We start from the raw sequence: 13,091 nt of genomic DNA on the forward strand, positions 1-13,091 counted from the left end.
GGCAGTGCTTGCTATTATTGTCAACAACTTTTCATGACTCCCTAGTTCCATAAACCTGATTTCAAAAGAAGTAAACCTGTTTTCTCTAAGCATGTCAGGCCTATTCTTTGGTTGATTATTGTAGTGAATCAATTAAGTACATAAATGTCCCTCATCTACAAATAGGCTATTTTCTAAAACTCCCTTGTACAACTGGTTGTGTATACTTTTTAAAGAATCCATAGAAACAATGCTATAAGCAGTGTTTAGATATCCAGGCTAGTCCACAAAAATTCTCATCAAGTCATATGTAGGCCAAAGTGTGTAACTTTGTGATAACAATAGAAAAATATTTACATTCTTGTAATTCAAACAAAATTTTAATAGTTTCTTTTTCTTTTTTTCAATGAAAGTGTTTAAAATAGGAGTTGGCAAGCTTCTTTTGTAAAGATGCAGATAGTAAATATTTTAAGCTTTGAGGGCCATATGGTCTTTGTCACAGCTACTCAAATCTGTTTTGTAGCATGAAAATAGCTGTAGATAATACTTGATGAATAGCTGTGGCTGGGTTCCAATAAAACTTCATTTACAATAACAGGTGGCAGGCTGGATTTGGCCAGTAGGCCATAGTTGCTGTCCCTTGGCTCAAAATGAAAAATACAAGCTCAATAAGAAGAGATGGGGGCCTCCCTGGTGGCGCAGTGGTTGAGAGTCCGCCTGCCGATGCAGGGGATACGGGTTCGTGCCCCGGTCTGGGGGGATCCCATATGCCGCGGAGCGGCTGGGCCCGTGAGCCATGGCCGCTGAGCCTGTGCGTCCGGAGCCTGTGCTCCGCAACGGGAGAGGCCACAACAGTGAGAGGCCTGCGTACAGCAAAAAAAAAAAAAAAAAAAAAAAAAAGAAGAGATGATGGCTAATTTGTATAAATTCTGAAAAGGGCTTCTAGAATGGATCCTTTAAGAGTTCAGAGGTTGGTTTCATCATATTTTTTAATATTGAAAACCCTACTTATTAAACATGGCAGTTTTTTGGTTCACAAATAAAACATTTTCCAGAGGAAAATATCTTGACATTTTCACAAAAACAAGACTTGTAAGGAGAAAACTGTTGAGATAGTTTTGGTCATCAAGCACCATTACCCAGAATAACTTGGCTGATGTTCTGATGTTTAGGATTGTCTCTGGGAGGATTAGAGGAAGGTTAGGTAGTACTGGCTATTCATAAATATTTGGCTTTTGTAGTATAAGGTTTTATGATCAATTTAGTAATAAAAAAATAATGCAAAGTGGGTAAAGCAAACAGGCCACTTTAATTAGGGACTGTAAACCAGGTGTTCTGTTTAAATAAATAATGTATTTTAAATCAGTAAACTAATTCCAAAAGTCAAATAAGGAATATAGATCATTTGATTGCTAAGTGAAATATATTCTAAGTATAAATGATGTCCAGAATCAGATGCTTTCTCAACATAGTTGACCTAACACACATTACACATGAGCCAGTAAACAAACCATAGTCCCTCTCCCTCACAGTAATGAGTTTCTAATATGATGTGTTCTCCTTCTGAAATCTAAAATGCCTTGTAAAGATGTATTTTCCTTATTGATGCCAGAAAAATAATTCCCAGAATATGAATTGGATGTCTTTATTAATGGTTGGTAGGGGAAATGCATGAGAATACACCAAATGGTACATGGAATTCTTCATTCCTGGGTGCACGTGGTAGGCTCTTTATGCTCATAACCCATTCAAGTTGGATTTCGTTTTTCATGAGCATTGTAAGGGAGCCACAATTATGAGTGGCAACTTGATTAATATGCAGTGTCAAGTCTTATATATATATATATATATATATATATTGGCGGTACACGGGCCTCTCACTGTTGTGGCCTCTCCCGTTGCAGAGCACAGGCTCCGGACGCACAGGCTCAGTGGCCATGGCTCATGGGCCCAGCCGCTCCCCGGCATGTGGGATCTTCCCAGACTGGGGCACGAACCCGTGTCCCCTGCATCGGCAGGCAGACTGTCAACCACTGCGCCACCGGGGAAGCCCTTTTATATTCTTTAATGAGACTTTATTCTGTAATCAATTTCTTATTTATAAAAAAGGCTAAAATCAATTTTAACTTGCAATTACCTCTGTGCTTTGTGAGTCAGATGCTAAGCCCAACTTAATAATGAATCAAAGAAATTATTCTTGGCAAAATATTTTCACTAAAGTTTTTTGTAAAGGGCAATTAACTGCAAAAAGGACTTAATTTGTTTCTTTTTAACTGAAAAGATACTATCTGTTTAAAACAAAGATAATCTTTTATTAATAATTGCTTTACTTAGACATCTGTTTGTTTAACACCTTTATAAAGTCATTCTAAATTTTTAACCTAATGCAGGCTATCCATGACAACATTTTTCTCAGATGTGTAACATGAAAGATTTACCATGTGGATGAGAAAGTATACAGTCCCTTCATAATGGCATGTGAACCTATTTGTGTAGTAGCCACAGTTAAAAAGCAGTCCTTAACTGGCACTATAGTGTATTCTGGGCCTTCACCTTCGAAATTAGTAGGGAGCATTTACCAAGTGCATAGGATGTGCCAGGCACGATGCCAAGTGCTTACAATACTGATCATTTTATGTATGGGGAAACAGGCTCAACAGGGTTAAGTGTCTTACAGGAGGTCATACTTGTGAATATCAGGCTCTTAATTGAACCAGGTTTTTGTACTCCTTATATAATAATGCCTAGCAGTAGCAAGTATAACCTCAAAATCTCTGTTGTCAAGCTATCTCTCAGAAGCCTGAAGGAAATACTTAGGTATCTAAGGCAGTTCCCAAAGCTGCATTGTGGACCATTTTCATTTGATTACCTGAGATGCTTTAAATACTCTGGGGCCCTACTCTAACTCATTGTGGTTCAGTAGATCTGAAATGGATCAGAAAGGAATACTCACTAAAAAGCTAAGTAATGAAAGTGTGGTGGAATTACTAAAAGACCTAGCACTTGTCATATGCCTGGATGAATCCCCAATCATGCCTCATAATCCTTACCTTTAAGACAGGCATAATACCTATCTTCCAGGGTGTGGCAAGTGAAAGTAGACTGCATTTAAAATGGTATGATTTGTGGGCTACAACAGTAAACAGCTATTCTAGGTATTCAAAGACCAACGTGGAAAGGTTACAAACGTGGGTCTTATCACTTTAGTTTTACAGAGTTCCACTTGCTATCATATCTCTAAGAGTTTGGAGTATATAAATTATGAGGATTTCAGGTTAAATAGAAGGTATGTATAATAAGTTTATGTTATTTTAACAAATATACAGTAAGATTAATTTGTTTTATGGCAATCATATATTCTTGACTAAGAATTTGAAAATGAAAACTCAAAACACATGTAAACTGGGGCCTCTTCATTTTATAAATTTCCTTTTACTCAGTTCAAATTTTATCTTACTAATTTTTTTTTTTAAACTTGGGCTGTTATTCTCAGTTTCTACATCATGGACAAATTTGATTTAAAAAATTACTTGCTGTTTACATGTAAGATTGAAAAATGAATGTTGACAAGGCAGAGCTACCTCCATCCATGTTGATACTGATTCATTAAACAGCACAGTGCTCTCATTAAACCAGCTACAAATTCATTTAATTGCAAGATATTTAGTCCTTATCCTCCATCTTGTTTACAGGGATTATTCGTGTGAATTTGGTCAAATGCTTGATGTGATCTTCACTCCTCTCTGTAATGGGGAAGCTACATGGCATGAGCATAGCTGGACTTTGTGCATTGATGCTGCCTCCTAGTGATCACTGCTTTCTTTTCTATGTGTCCACAGACTTTAAAAAAATATGGGAACAGATGTATATGTATCACTGATTCACTTTGTTATAAAGCAGAAACTAATAAAAAAATAGATTTTGGAATTTTGTCAGGGACTTGTGTCAAGCTATTAATGCATGCTAGATAACTGCTCAAAGCTGTGGCTATACCAGGGAACAATAGTAACAAGTCTCTTGACCTTGTGAAGCTTATATCTATCTATGTAGCACCTCAAGCAAACCATCTTGACTCAGAAATTTACTGTCCAAGGTCATGAGTTGTTTCATCAAATTCTTTCAGAACTCTACGATAACTTATGGGGCTTGAATTCATTTAAAGTAACTAGAAACTGACTTTTTAAGTGGATGTAATTCATATGAATCATCTTCCCAACCTTTTTTTCTGTTTTAGGAGTGCAGAGTCTATGTAGGTTGCATAACACTAAGGATAAAGGCAAACTAGGACTTGACCAGCGGTCTTCTATCATTAGTTAACAGTATACCATCTGCTGCCTACTATCATCATTTGGTGAATGGAGAAGGAGAGGACTATTCTTTAAGACATCTTTCAGATCTTTTCTTAGGTTTAGCATTAAAGCATCCAATTTTTGTACTGATATTTTTGTTATGCCCTTTTACTTCCATCTTTTTTGTACATCTTTCTTTTTTAAACATCCTTTTATTTTATAAATGTATTACTTGCCAGAAGTGACACAGGTCAAATATTGGTAAAACTAGGATCAAAATCCCATCCTACTATTTCTACTCTGGTGCTCCTTCAGCTCTGTGAAGTGGCTTCTTCTGTCTTACCATAAGGGTGATTTTCAATTATACCGTAAACATTTTGTTTTTAGTTTTCACAATATGCTGGCTTTACAATTACCATATAATGAAAATGGTACCAACTTGTTACTATATTTGAAGTATGTTGAAAGGAAAAGAATCCAGGAGCAGGGGTTGGGGGTAAGAGACATCTCAGGGGACACAACACATTCTCATTTATGAAAACAAAGTATTGATTACTACTTTATCTATGAAACAGAATGAACAAACTCTAGGCCCAATCAGGTTTCTCAGGGAAAAAAAATATAAAGCAAACATAGCTAAATCATATTTCACGAAGTATCTCTTAACTTGATCCTGTATCTGGATACTATTAATGCAAAGATGCTATGGGGAGAGGAATGGATTTGGAAGCCTAGCAGGCTGGGAATTAAATTATGGTTCAGCCACTTCTTAACTATGGGATCTTGGGCCAATTAATCAATCTCCCTGAACAGCAATTTTGTAATTAATAAAAAGAAGAAAATGATACCATGGCAACCTTGCAAAGCTAATATGATGGTTATGCAGAGAATGTAAGTTAACCACATAATATGATATCTAGACCAGAGTAAAACACTGAATAAATGTTAGTTCCAATTCTTTTCATTTCCCTATTTAAAAGGTAATGAAGGAGAAAAACCATATGATCACCTCAGTAGATGCAGAGAAAGCTTTTGACAAAATTCAACACCCATTTATGGTAAAAACCCTCCAGAAAGTAGCCAGAGAGGGAACTTACCTCAACATAATAAAGGCCATATATGACAGACCCACAGCCAACATCGTCCTCAATGGTGAAAAACTGAGACCATTTCCACTAAGATCAGGAACAAGACAAGGTTGCCCACTCTCACCACTATTATTCAACATAGTTTTGGAAGTTTTAGCCACAGCAATCAGAGAAGAAAAAGAAAGAAAAGGAATCCAGATCAGAAAAGAAGAAGTAAAGCTGTCACTGTTTGCAGATGACATGATACTGTACATAGAGAATCCTAAAGATGCTACCAGAAAACTACTAGAGCTAATCAATGAATTTGGTAAAGTAGCAGGATACAAAATTAATGCACAGAAATCTCTTGCTGGGCTTCCCTGGTGGCGCAGTGGTTGAGAGTCCGCCTGCCGATGCAGGGGACACGGGTTCGTGCCCCGATCCCGGAAGATCCCACATGCCGCGGAGCGGCTGGGCCCGCGAGCCATGGCCGCGGAGCCTGTGTGTCCGGAGCCTGTGCTCCGCAACGGGAGAGGCCACAGCAGTGAGAGGCCCACGTACAGCAAAAAAAAAAAAAAAAAAAAAAGAAATCTCTTGCTTTCCTATACACTAATGATGAAAAATCTGAAAGTGAAGTTAAGAAAACACTCCCATTTACCAATGCAACAAAAAGAATAAAATACCTAGGAATAAACCTACCTTAGGAGACAAAAGACCTGTATGCAGAAAATTATAAGACACTGATGAAAGAAATTAAAGATGATACAAACAGATGGAGAGATATACCATGTTCTTGGATTGGAAGAATCAACATTTTGAAAATGACTCTACTACCCAAAGTAATCTACAGATTCAATGCAATCCCTATCAAACTACCACTGGCATTTTCCACAGAAATAGAACAAAAAATTTCACAATTTGTATGGAAACAAAAAAGACCCCGAATATCTAAAGCAACCTTGAGAAAGAAAAATGGAGCTGGAGGAATCAGGCTCCCTGACTTCAGACTATACTACAAAGCTACAGTAATCAAGACAGTCTGGTACTGGCACAAAAACAGAAATATAGATCAATGGAACAGGATAGAAAGCCCCGAGATAAACCCACGCACATATGGTCACCTTATCTTTGATAAAGGAGGCAAGAATATACAATGGAGAAAAGACAGCCTCTTCAATAAGTGGTACTGGAAAAACTGGACAAATACATGTAAAAGAATGAAATTAGAACACTCCCTAACACCATACACAAAAATAAACTCAAAATGGATTAAAGACCTAAATTTAAGGCCAGACACTATCAAACTCTTAGAGGAAAACATAGGCAGAACACTCTATGACATAAATCACAGCAAGATCCTTTTTGACCCACCTCCTAGAGAAATGGAAATAAAGACAAAAATAAACACATGGGACCTAATGAAACTTAAAAGCTTTTGCACAGCAAAGGAAACCATAAACAAGACCAAAAGACAACCCTCAGAATGGGAGAAAATATTTGCAAATGAAGCAACTGACAAAGGATTAATCTCCAAAATTTACAAGCAGCTCATGCAGCTCAATGTCAAAAAAGCAACCCAATCCCAAAATGGGCAGAAGACCTAAATTGAGATTTCTCCAAAGAAGATATACAGATGCCAACAAACACATGAAAGAATGCTCAACATCATTAATCATTAGAGAAATGCAAATCAAAACTACAATGAGATATCATCTCACACTGGTCACAATGGCCATTATCAAAAAATCTAGAAACAATAAATGCTGGAGAGGGTGTAGAGAAAAGGGAACCCTCTTGCACTGTTGGTGGGAATGTAAATTGATACAGCCACTATGGAGAACAGTATGGAGCTTCCTTAAAAAACTAAAAATAGAACTACCATATGACCCAAGAATCCCACTACTGGGCATATACCCTGAGAAAACCATAATTCAAAAAGTCATGTACCACAATGTTCCTTGCAGCTCTATTTACAATAGCCAGGACATGGAAGCAACCTAAGTGTCCATCGACAGATGAATGGATAAAGAAGATGTGGCACATATATACAATGGAATATTACCAGCCATAAAATGAAACGAAATTGAGTTATTTGTAGTGAGGTGGATGGACCTAGAGTCTGTCATACAGAGTGAAGTAAGTCAGAAAGAGAAAAACAAATACCACATGCTAACACATATATATGGAATGTAAAAAGAAAAAAAATGGTTATGAAGAACCTAGGGGCAAGATGGGAATAAAGATGCAGACTTACTAGAGAATGGACTTGAGGATACGGGGAGGCGGAAGGATAAGCTGTGACAAAGTGAGAGAGTGGCATGGACATATATACACTACCAAACGTAAAATAGGTAGCTGGTGGGAAGCAGCCGCATAGCACAGGGAGATCAGCTCGGTGCTTTGTGACCACCTAGAGGGGTAGGATAGTGAGGGTGGGAGGGAGGGAGATGGAAGAGGGAAGAGATATGGGGATATATGTATATGTATAACAGATTTACTTTGTTATAATGCACAAACTAACACACCATGGTAAAGCAATTATACTCCAATAAAGATGTTAAAAAAAAGTAATGAATCAATCTATAAAGTCCTACCTGTTTAATGTCTTCTTTAGAACTCTCTTCCATTACTGAAAAGTAAAATGAATTTGAATCAGCAATAGAAAAATACATGATAATATTAAGAACATAATACTCTTACACTTTGCCACAAAATATCCCTTTGGAACACACCTGGAGAATATTCCAGAGTGAATATTGATTATACTATTGGTAGGCAATTGATGCACTAAAATCTCTCACATCCCTACCATCACAATCATTATATGTCAGAGAATGTGATTTAACAAAATTTGATACCTAGAAGTGAATTACATAATCCTAACCTATCATAATCCTAACCTAACCCTGTCAAATCAGAAAATGGCATCGTGACACAGAATTGGTATCACAATTGCAGAATAACAAATTTAAACAGCATGATGATTTTTCTGGACCTCTTTCCCTAGGGGCAGTCAGAAGACAGCACACTTACTTCATTATTATTATTATTTTTTTGCGGTACGTGGGCCTCTCACTGTTGTGGCCTCTCCCGTTGCGGAGCACAGGCTTCGGACGTGCAGGCTTAGCGGCCATGCCTCACAGGCCCAGCCGCTCCGCAGCATGTGGGATCTTCCCATACCGGGTCACGAACCTGTGTCCCCTGCACCAGCAGGCAGACTCTCAACCACTGCGCCACCAGGGAAGTCCTTCACTATAATTTTTTAGTCTAGGGAGGGAATGTAGGTAGAGACTGTTCAGTATAGCATGAAGCCTCCATCATAAGGCCTAGAGGCACCATACTTTGCAATATGGCGGGTAACAGAAAACAGATAAGAGATAATGATCCTTTCAAAAGCTTTCCAGCTGCCAGGGGAGAGGAGTGCAAAAGACACCAATGTATTTACTTTTTATTTTTCTTCTCAGAATGATGCTAGTAAACTCATTTAGCCCTAGCCATTTTATCTACCTTGTGAATTGAATTCTGCAAATTTGGTTATTTGGTGTTTTCTCTCTCTTGGAGGAACAAATAAAGTGTCCCATGTTAAGAACTTACCTACTCTGAACTAACTCTCATTGGAGGTTATACTCAATGAGGTAAGTTTAAGCTGAATCATTGAGGAGGTGGTGGCAATCTGCCAGAGAGGAACCTGCCAGATATGCAAATAGCAATTGATATCAACACATTCAAGCTACCAGAATAAGGCACCAGGTGTCCCTCTCTCTAGTGGAAGAAATTCTTATTTGCACCATGTAAGCCAAAAAGGTGTCATTTTAAAAAAGTACTTTTCATGCTAGAGAAACTAGTTGTAGGAACTAGATTGTGTGGCACAGATTATCCAGGTTCATCTATCAAGGGAAGAGGACCAGTGAGGAGCATTTGAAACAGTATTTATCGTCAATATTGACTCTCTTTCCAATAAAGAGATGATAATGAAAGAGTTTGTGATTCTAGTTTTTAAGTGGTGACCTCTTGAGATTCTCTTCTTGGTGCTAGAGAGGCTGGACTCTTAGGTAGCTGGATGGTCCAAAGAGTCAGTGCAGTGTGATGTCACTTTCTAAATCCTTTCCATCATCATGCTTTGTATGCTTGCAAGGCATTATGATGAGCCCTATGCCAAAGGACAAAGAAAACCTTTTCCATTAACTTGGCATTTTAAAAAAACATTTAAAAAGCTACCCACTGATCTTTCTATTACAGAATGTTGTCACATGACTTAGCTGCCTTGAAAATGGAATATAAAGATCAAACTTAGACAATGTAGATATTATCCCTAAAGTAGAAACATATGGAAATACAACACAAATAATTTTAAGTGTATATTGAGGTAAGAAAAGGACTTTTTTATGCTCCAATATTAGAGCAATACCAGTATACTTAAAAGACACGAGAATTATTTGTTGAGTGAATAAGTAAATGAATGAAAATTATGTTTTCCTTAGAAAAGATTTTTGAAAAACTATAGGAATTTACTCTATAGTGAGTACCATGACAATCAGAACTACATCTATTTCATGCTTGTATTTTTGACACCTAGTAAAATACCTGATGTATAGAAGATCTACAAAATTGAGACTAAACTAATGGTGGCTTCATACAGTTGTTCAGGTCATGCACTGCACAAGTTACCACCTCTAAGAGGCACCATTTTCATTGCAGCATTTTTGTCTTTGTGACATATTTTTGTACTTCTATTAAAACTTTGAGTTAGGTCCAGAGATGGGCTATTTGTACATTTATTATACAAACATAACTCTTCTGGCTGATGGCAATAAAGTATCTTGTTCTAACAAAATTAGTAAATGTTATGGACTGGATGCTTGTGTCCCTCCAAAATTCATGTGTTGAAACCCTAATGGCAATGTGATGATATTTGGAGGTGGGGCCTTTGGGAAGTAATTGAGTCATGGGAGCCCTCCTGAATGGGATTAGTGCCTTTATAAGAAAAGGCCAGAGACAGCTAGCTGTTTCAGCCATATGAGGACATAGCAAGTAAACCAGGAAGAGGGCCCTCACCAAGAACCCGACCATGCAGGCACCCTGATCTCAGACTTCCAGCCTCTGGAATTGTGATAAAAAATGTTTGTTGTTTAAGCTACCTAGTCTATGGTAATTTGTTATGGCAGTCTAAATTGATTAAGAAGTAAATTATGATGATTAGCCAACAAACAGTAGACAAGTATTTTGTTCTAAGGGGAACAAAACATTCTCTTCAAATTATGAAAGAGAAAGGTCGATAATTGTTAATGCAGCCACATATAACTTGTGATTCTCAATAAAGAATTGCTTTAATAATTTCTATACTGATCGCAAAAGTAAATTAAAGTATAATATCTTATTGGTATTAGTGTACACCATCTAAACCTGATATTTCTTTCTTTTTTTTTTTTTTTTTTTGGCTGCGTTGGGTCTTTGTTGCTGCACGTGGGCTTTCTCTAGTTGCGGTTAGCAGGGCCTGCTCTTCGTTGTGGTGCATGGGCTTCTCATCGCGGTGGCTTCTCTTATTGCGGAGCAGGGCTCTAGGTTCACGGGCTTCAGTAGTTGTGGCATGCGGGCTCAGTAGTTGTGGCACATGGGCTTAGGTGCTCTGTGGCATGTGGGATCTTCCCAGACCAGGGCTCGAACCCGTGTCCCCTGCATTGGCAGGCGGATTCTTAACCACTGTGCCACCAGGGAAGCCCTAAACCTGACATTTCTTATTGCAGTTTGTATTGTTTTCTGTTTGTTTAAAGTCCCAGTTTAAAAACAGGCGCTTTTCTTATGAATAAGTCACTATGCCATTTATTATAAATGATTATGATTAATAATCATCTATTAGAAATAATTTGTTGTAAAAATAATAAACCCATTTTATAACAAGTCCAATTTATTTGTAATTATAGAGAAACAAATGACATACATAATTACTTCCTAATTTGTACAAAGGTACCATATGGGTTTAATGAACTTAGTGAACTTTTGAAACTAAAGAAATTTCCCTTCAGACATTATTATTTTAGACTTTAACAATTACCTTCTTAAATAACCACAAATTTAGAATTTCAAGAAAGAAAAACTAGCAATGAAATTTACATATTGATCTTTTTTGCGGTACATGGGCCTCTCACTGTTGTGGCCTCTCCCGTTGCGGAGCACAGCCTCCGGACGCGCAGGCTCAGCGGCCATGGCTCACAGGCCCAGCCGCTCTGTGGCATGTGGGACCCTCCCGGACGGGGGCACGAACCTGCGTCTCCGAGAGTCGGCACGCGGACTCTCAACCACTGCGCCACCAGGGAAGCCCTACATATTGATCTTTAAATAGCTCTTTCATTATCAAAACTTTCATAAGCCTACTTTCTGTATCTTTGGCAGGAACACCAACAGAAAATCCACTGAGAAGTTTTAACTGCATAGCTATGTTTGAGATGAAGCATATTGGGATCTCTTTTATTATTTTTCCTGATAAATTACATGGGAATTGTTATTTAGGAAAAAAATGTGATAAATAACATTGCTATATTAATACTCATATAAGGTACTAACCATATTACATAATACTCATGTGTCTGATAAAAGAAGAGACGGCAGCTCATTATTCTATTAATAATAATTGTATAAAATTAGCACATAATTATCTATACATTTCAAATTTCTGAGCTGTACTAGCTTTATAGTAGCATATAAGTGAAAAATTATTCTCAGGTCATCATGAATTGAAGGCGGTGCAGCTCATAAAATTAACCAGAGGTAGTGTGATATGACAGGAGGAGTCCTGAAGTCCTGAAGCTTATCAGTTCTTGTCCCAGTTCTAACACAGCTAATTTTTTTTGGTCAAGTAATGCAAATGAGAGATATGATGTTGGCCTGGACTACAGTGATATCAGTGGTCAAATTCTGTATGTATTTGGAAGTACCACATGCAGGTTTTGCTAACTGATTAGATGTGGCCTTTGAAAAAAAAGGAAGTCAAGGATGACACTAAAACTTTTGACCTGAGCAACATGAAGAATGGAGTTACCTGCTCTTAAGTAAGAAAAACAGTGACAGATTGGAATGTCAGGAGGTCAGCTGAGACATGTTAAGCACGAGATGCCTATAGAGTCTATAGACAACTGGATATACCAGTCCAGAGTTCAGGGAAGGGAACCAGACTGGAACTTCCAGATTTTGAGTTGACATTGCATAGATGGTATTAAAGCCATGGGACTGAATGAGATCACCCAGAAGGGAATATGGATAGGGGAAGAAATCAAATGGATTCTGGATATATTCTGTAGTTAGAACTGACAGAATTTGCTGGCAGTTTAAATGTAGGTGTAAAAGATGAGATTCAAGGATGACTCCAAGGATTTGGGGGGAAAATGAAGCTAATGATGGACTGATCCTGGGGCTCTCCGAAACAGACTGAAGAGGAATTAACCATTCCTCTTCATGAAATGAAAGGAATGAAACCAGGGAAGCGTGATGTCTTGGAAGCCAAGTGAAGAAAGTGTTTCAAGGAGCAAGCAATAGATTAACATGATTAACATGAAAACTGAGAAATGGCAACTGGAGATCATGGTCAATCATACTTAAAGCAGTGTGGATTGAGAGAAATGGGAAAACAGGGTAATGATGGGAACTTAAGTGAGAACAGAAGAAGAATGTAGACAGAGATTACAAGATTATAGACAATTCTAAGTCTTTTTGCTATAAAGGAGAGAAATGAGGCAATGGTTGCTGGGGGAGGTGGGTCAGT

This window comes from Mesoplodon mirus (genome assembly GCF_964341445.2).
Source record: "Mesoplodon mirus genome assembly, chromosome: 9".
In the NCBI taxonomy this organism is placed as follows: domain Eukaryota; kingdom Metazoa; phylum Chordata; class Mammalia; order Artiodactyla; family Ziphiidae; genus Mesoplodon; species Mesoplodon mirus.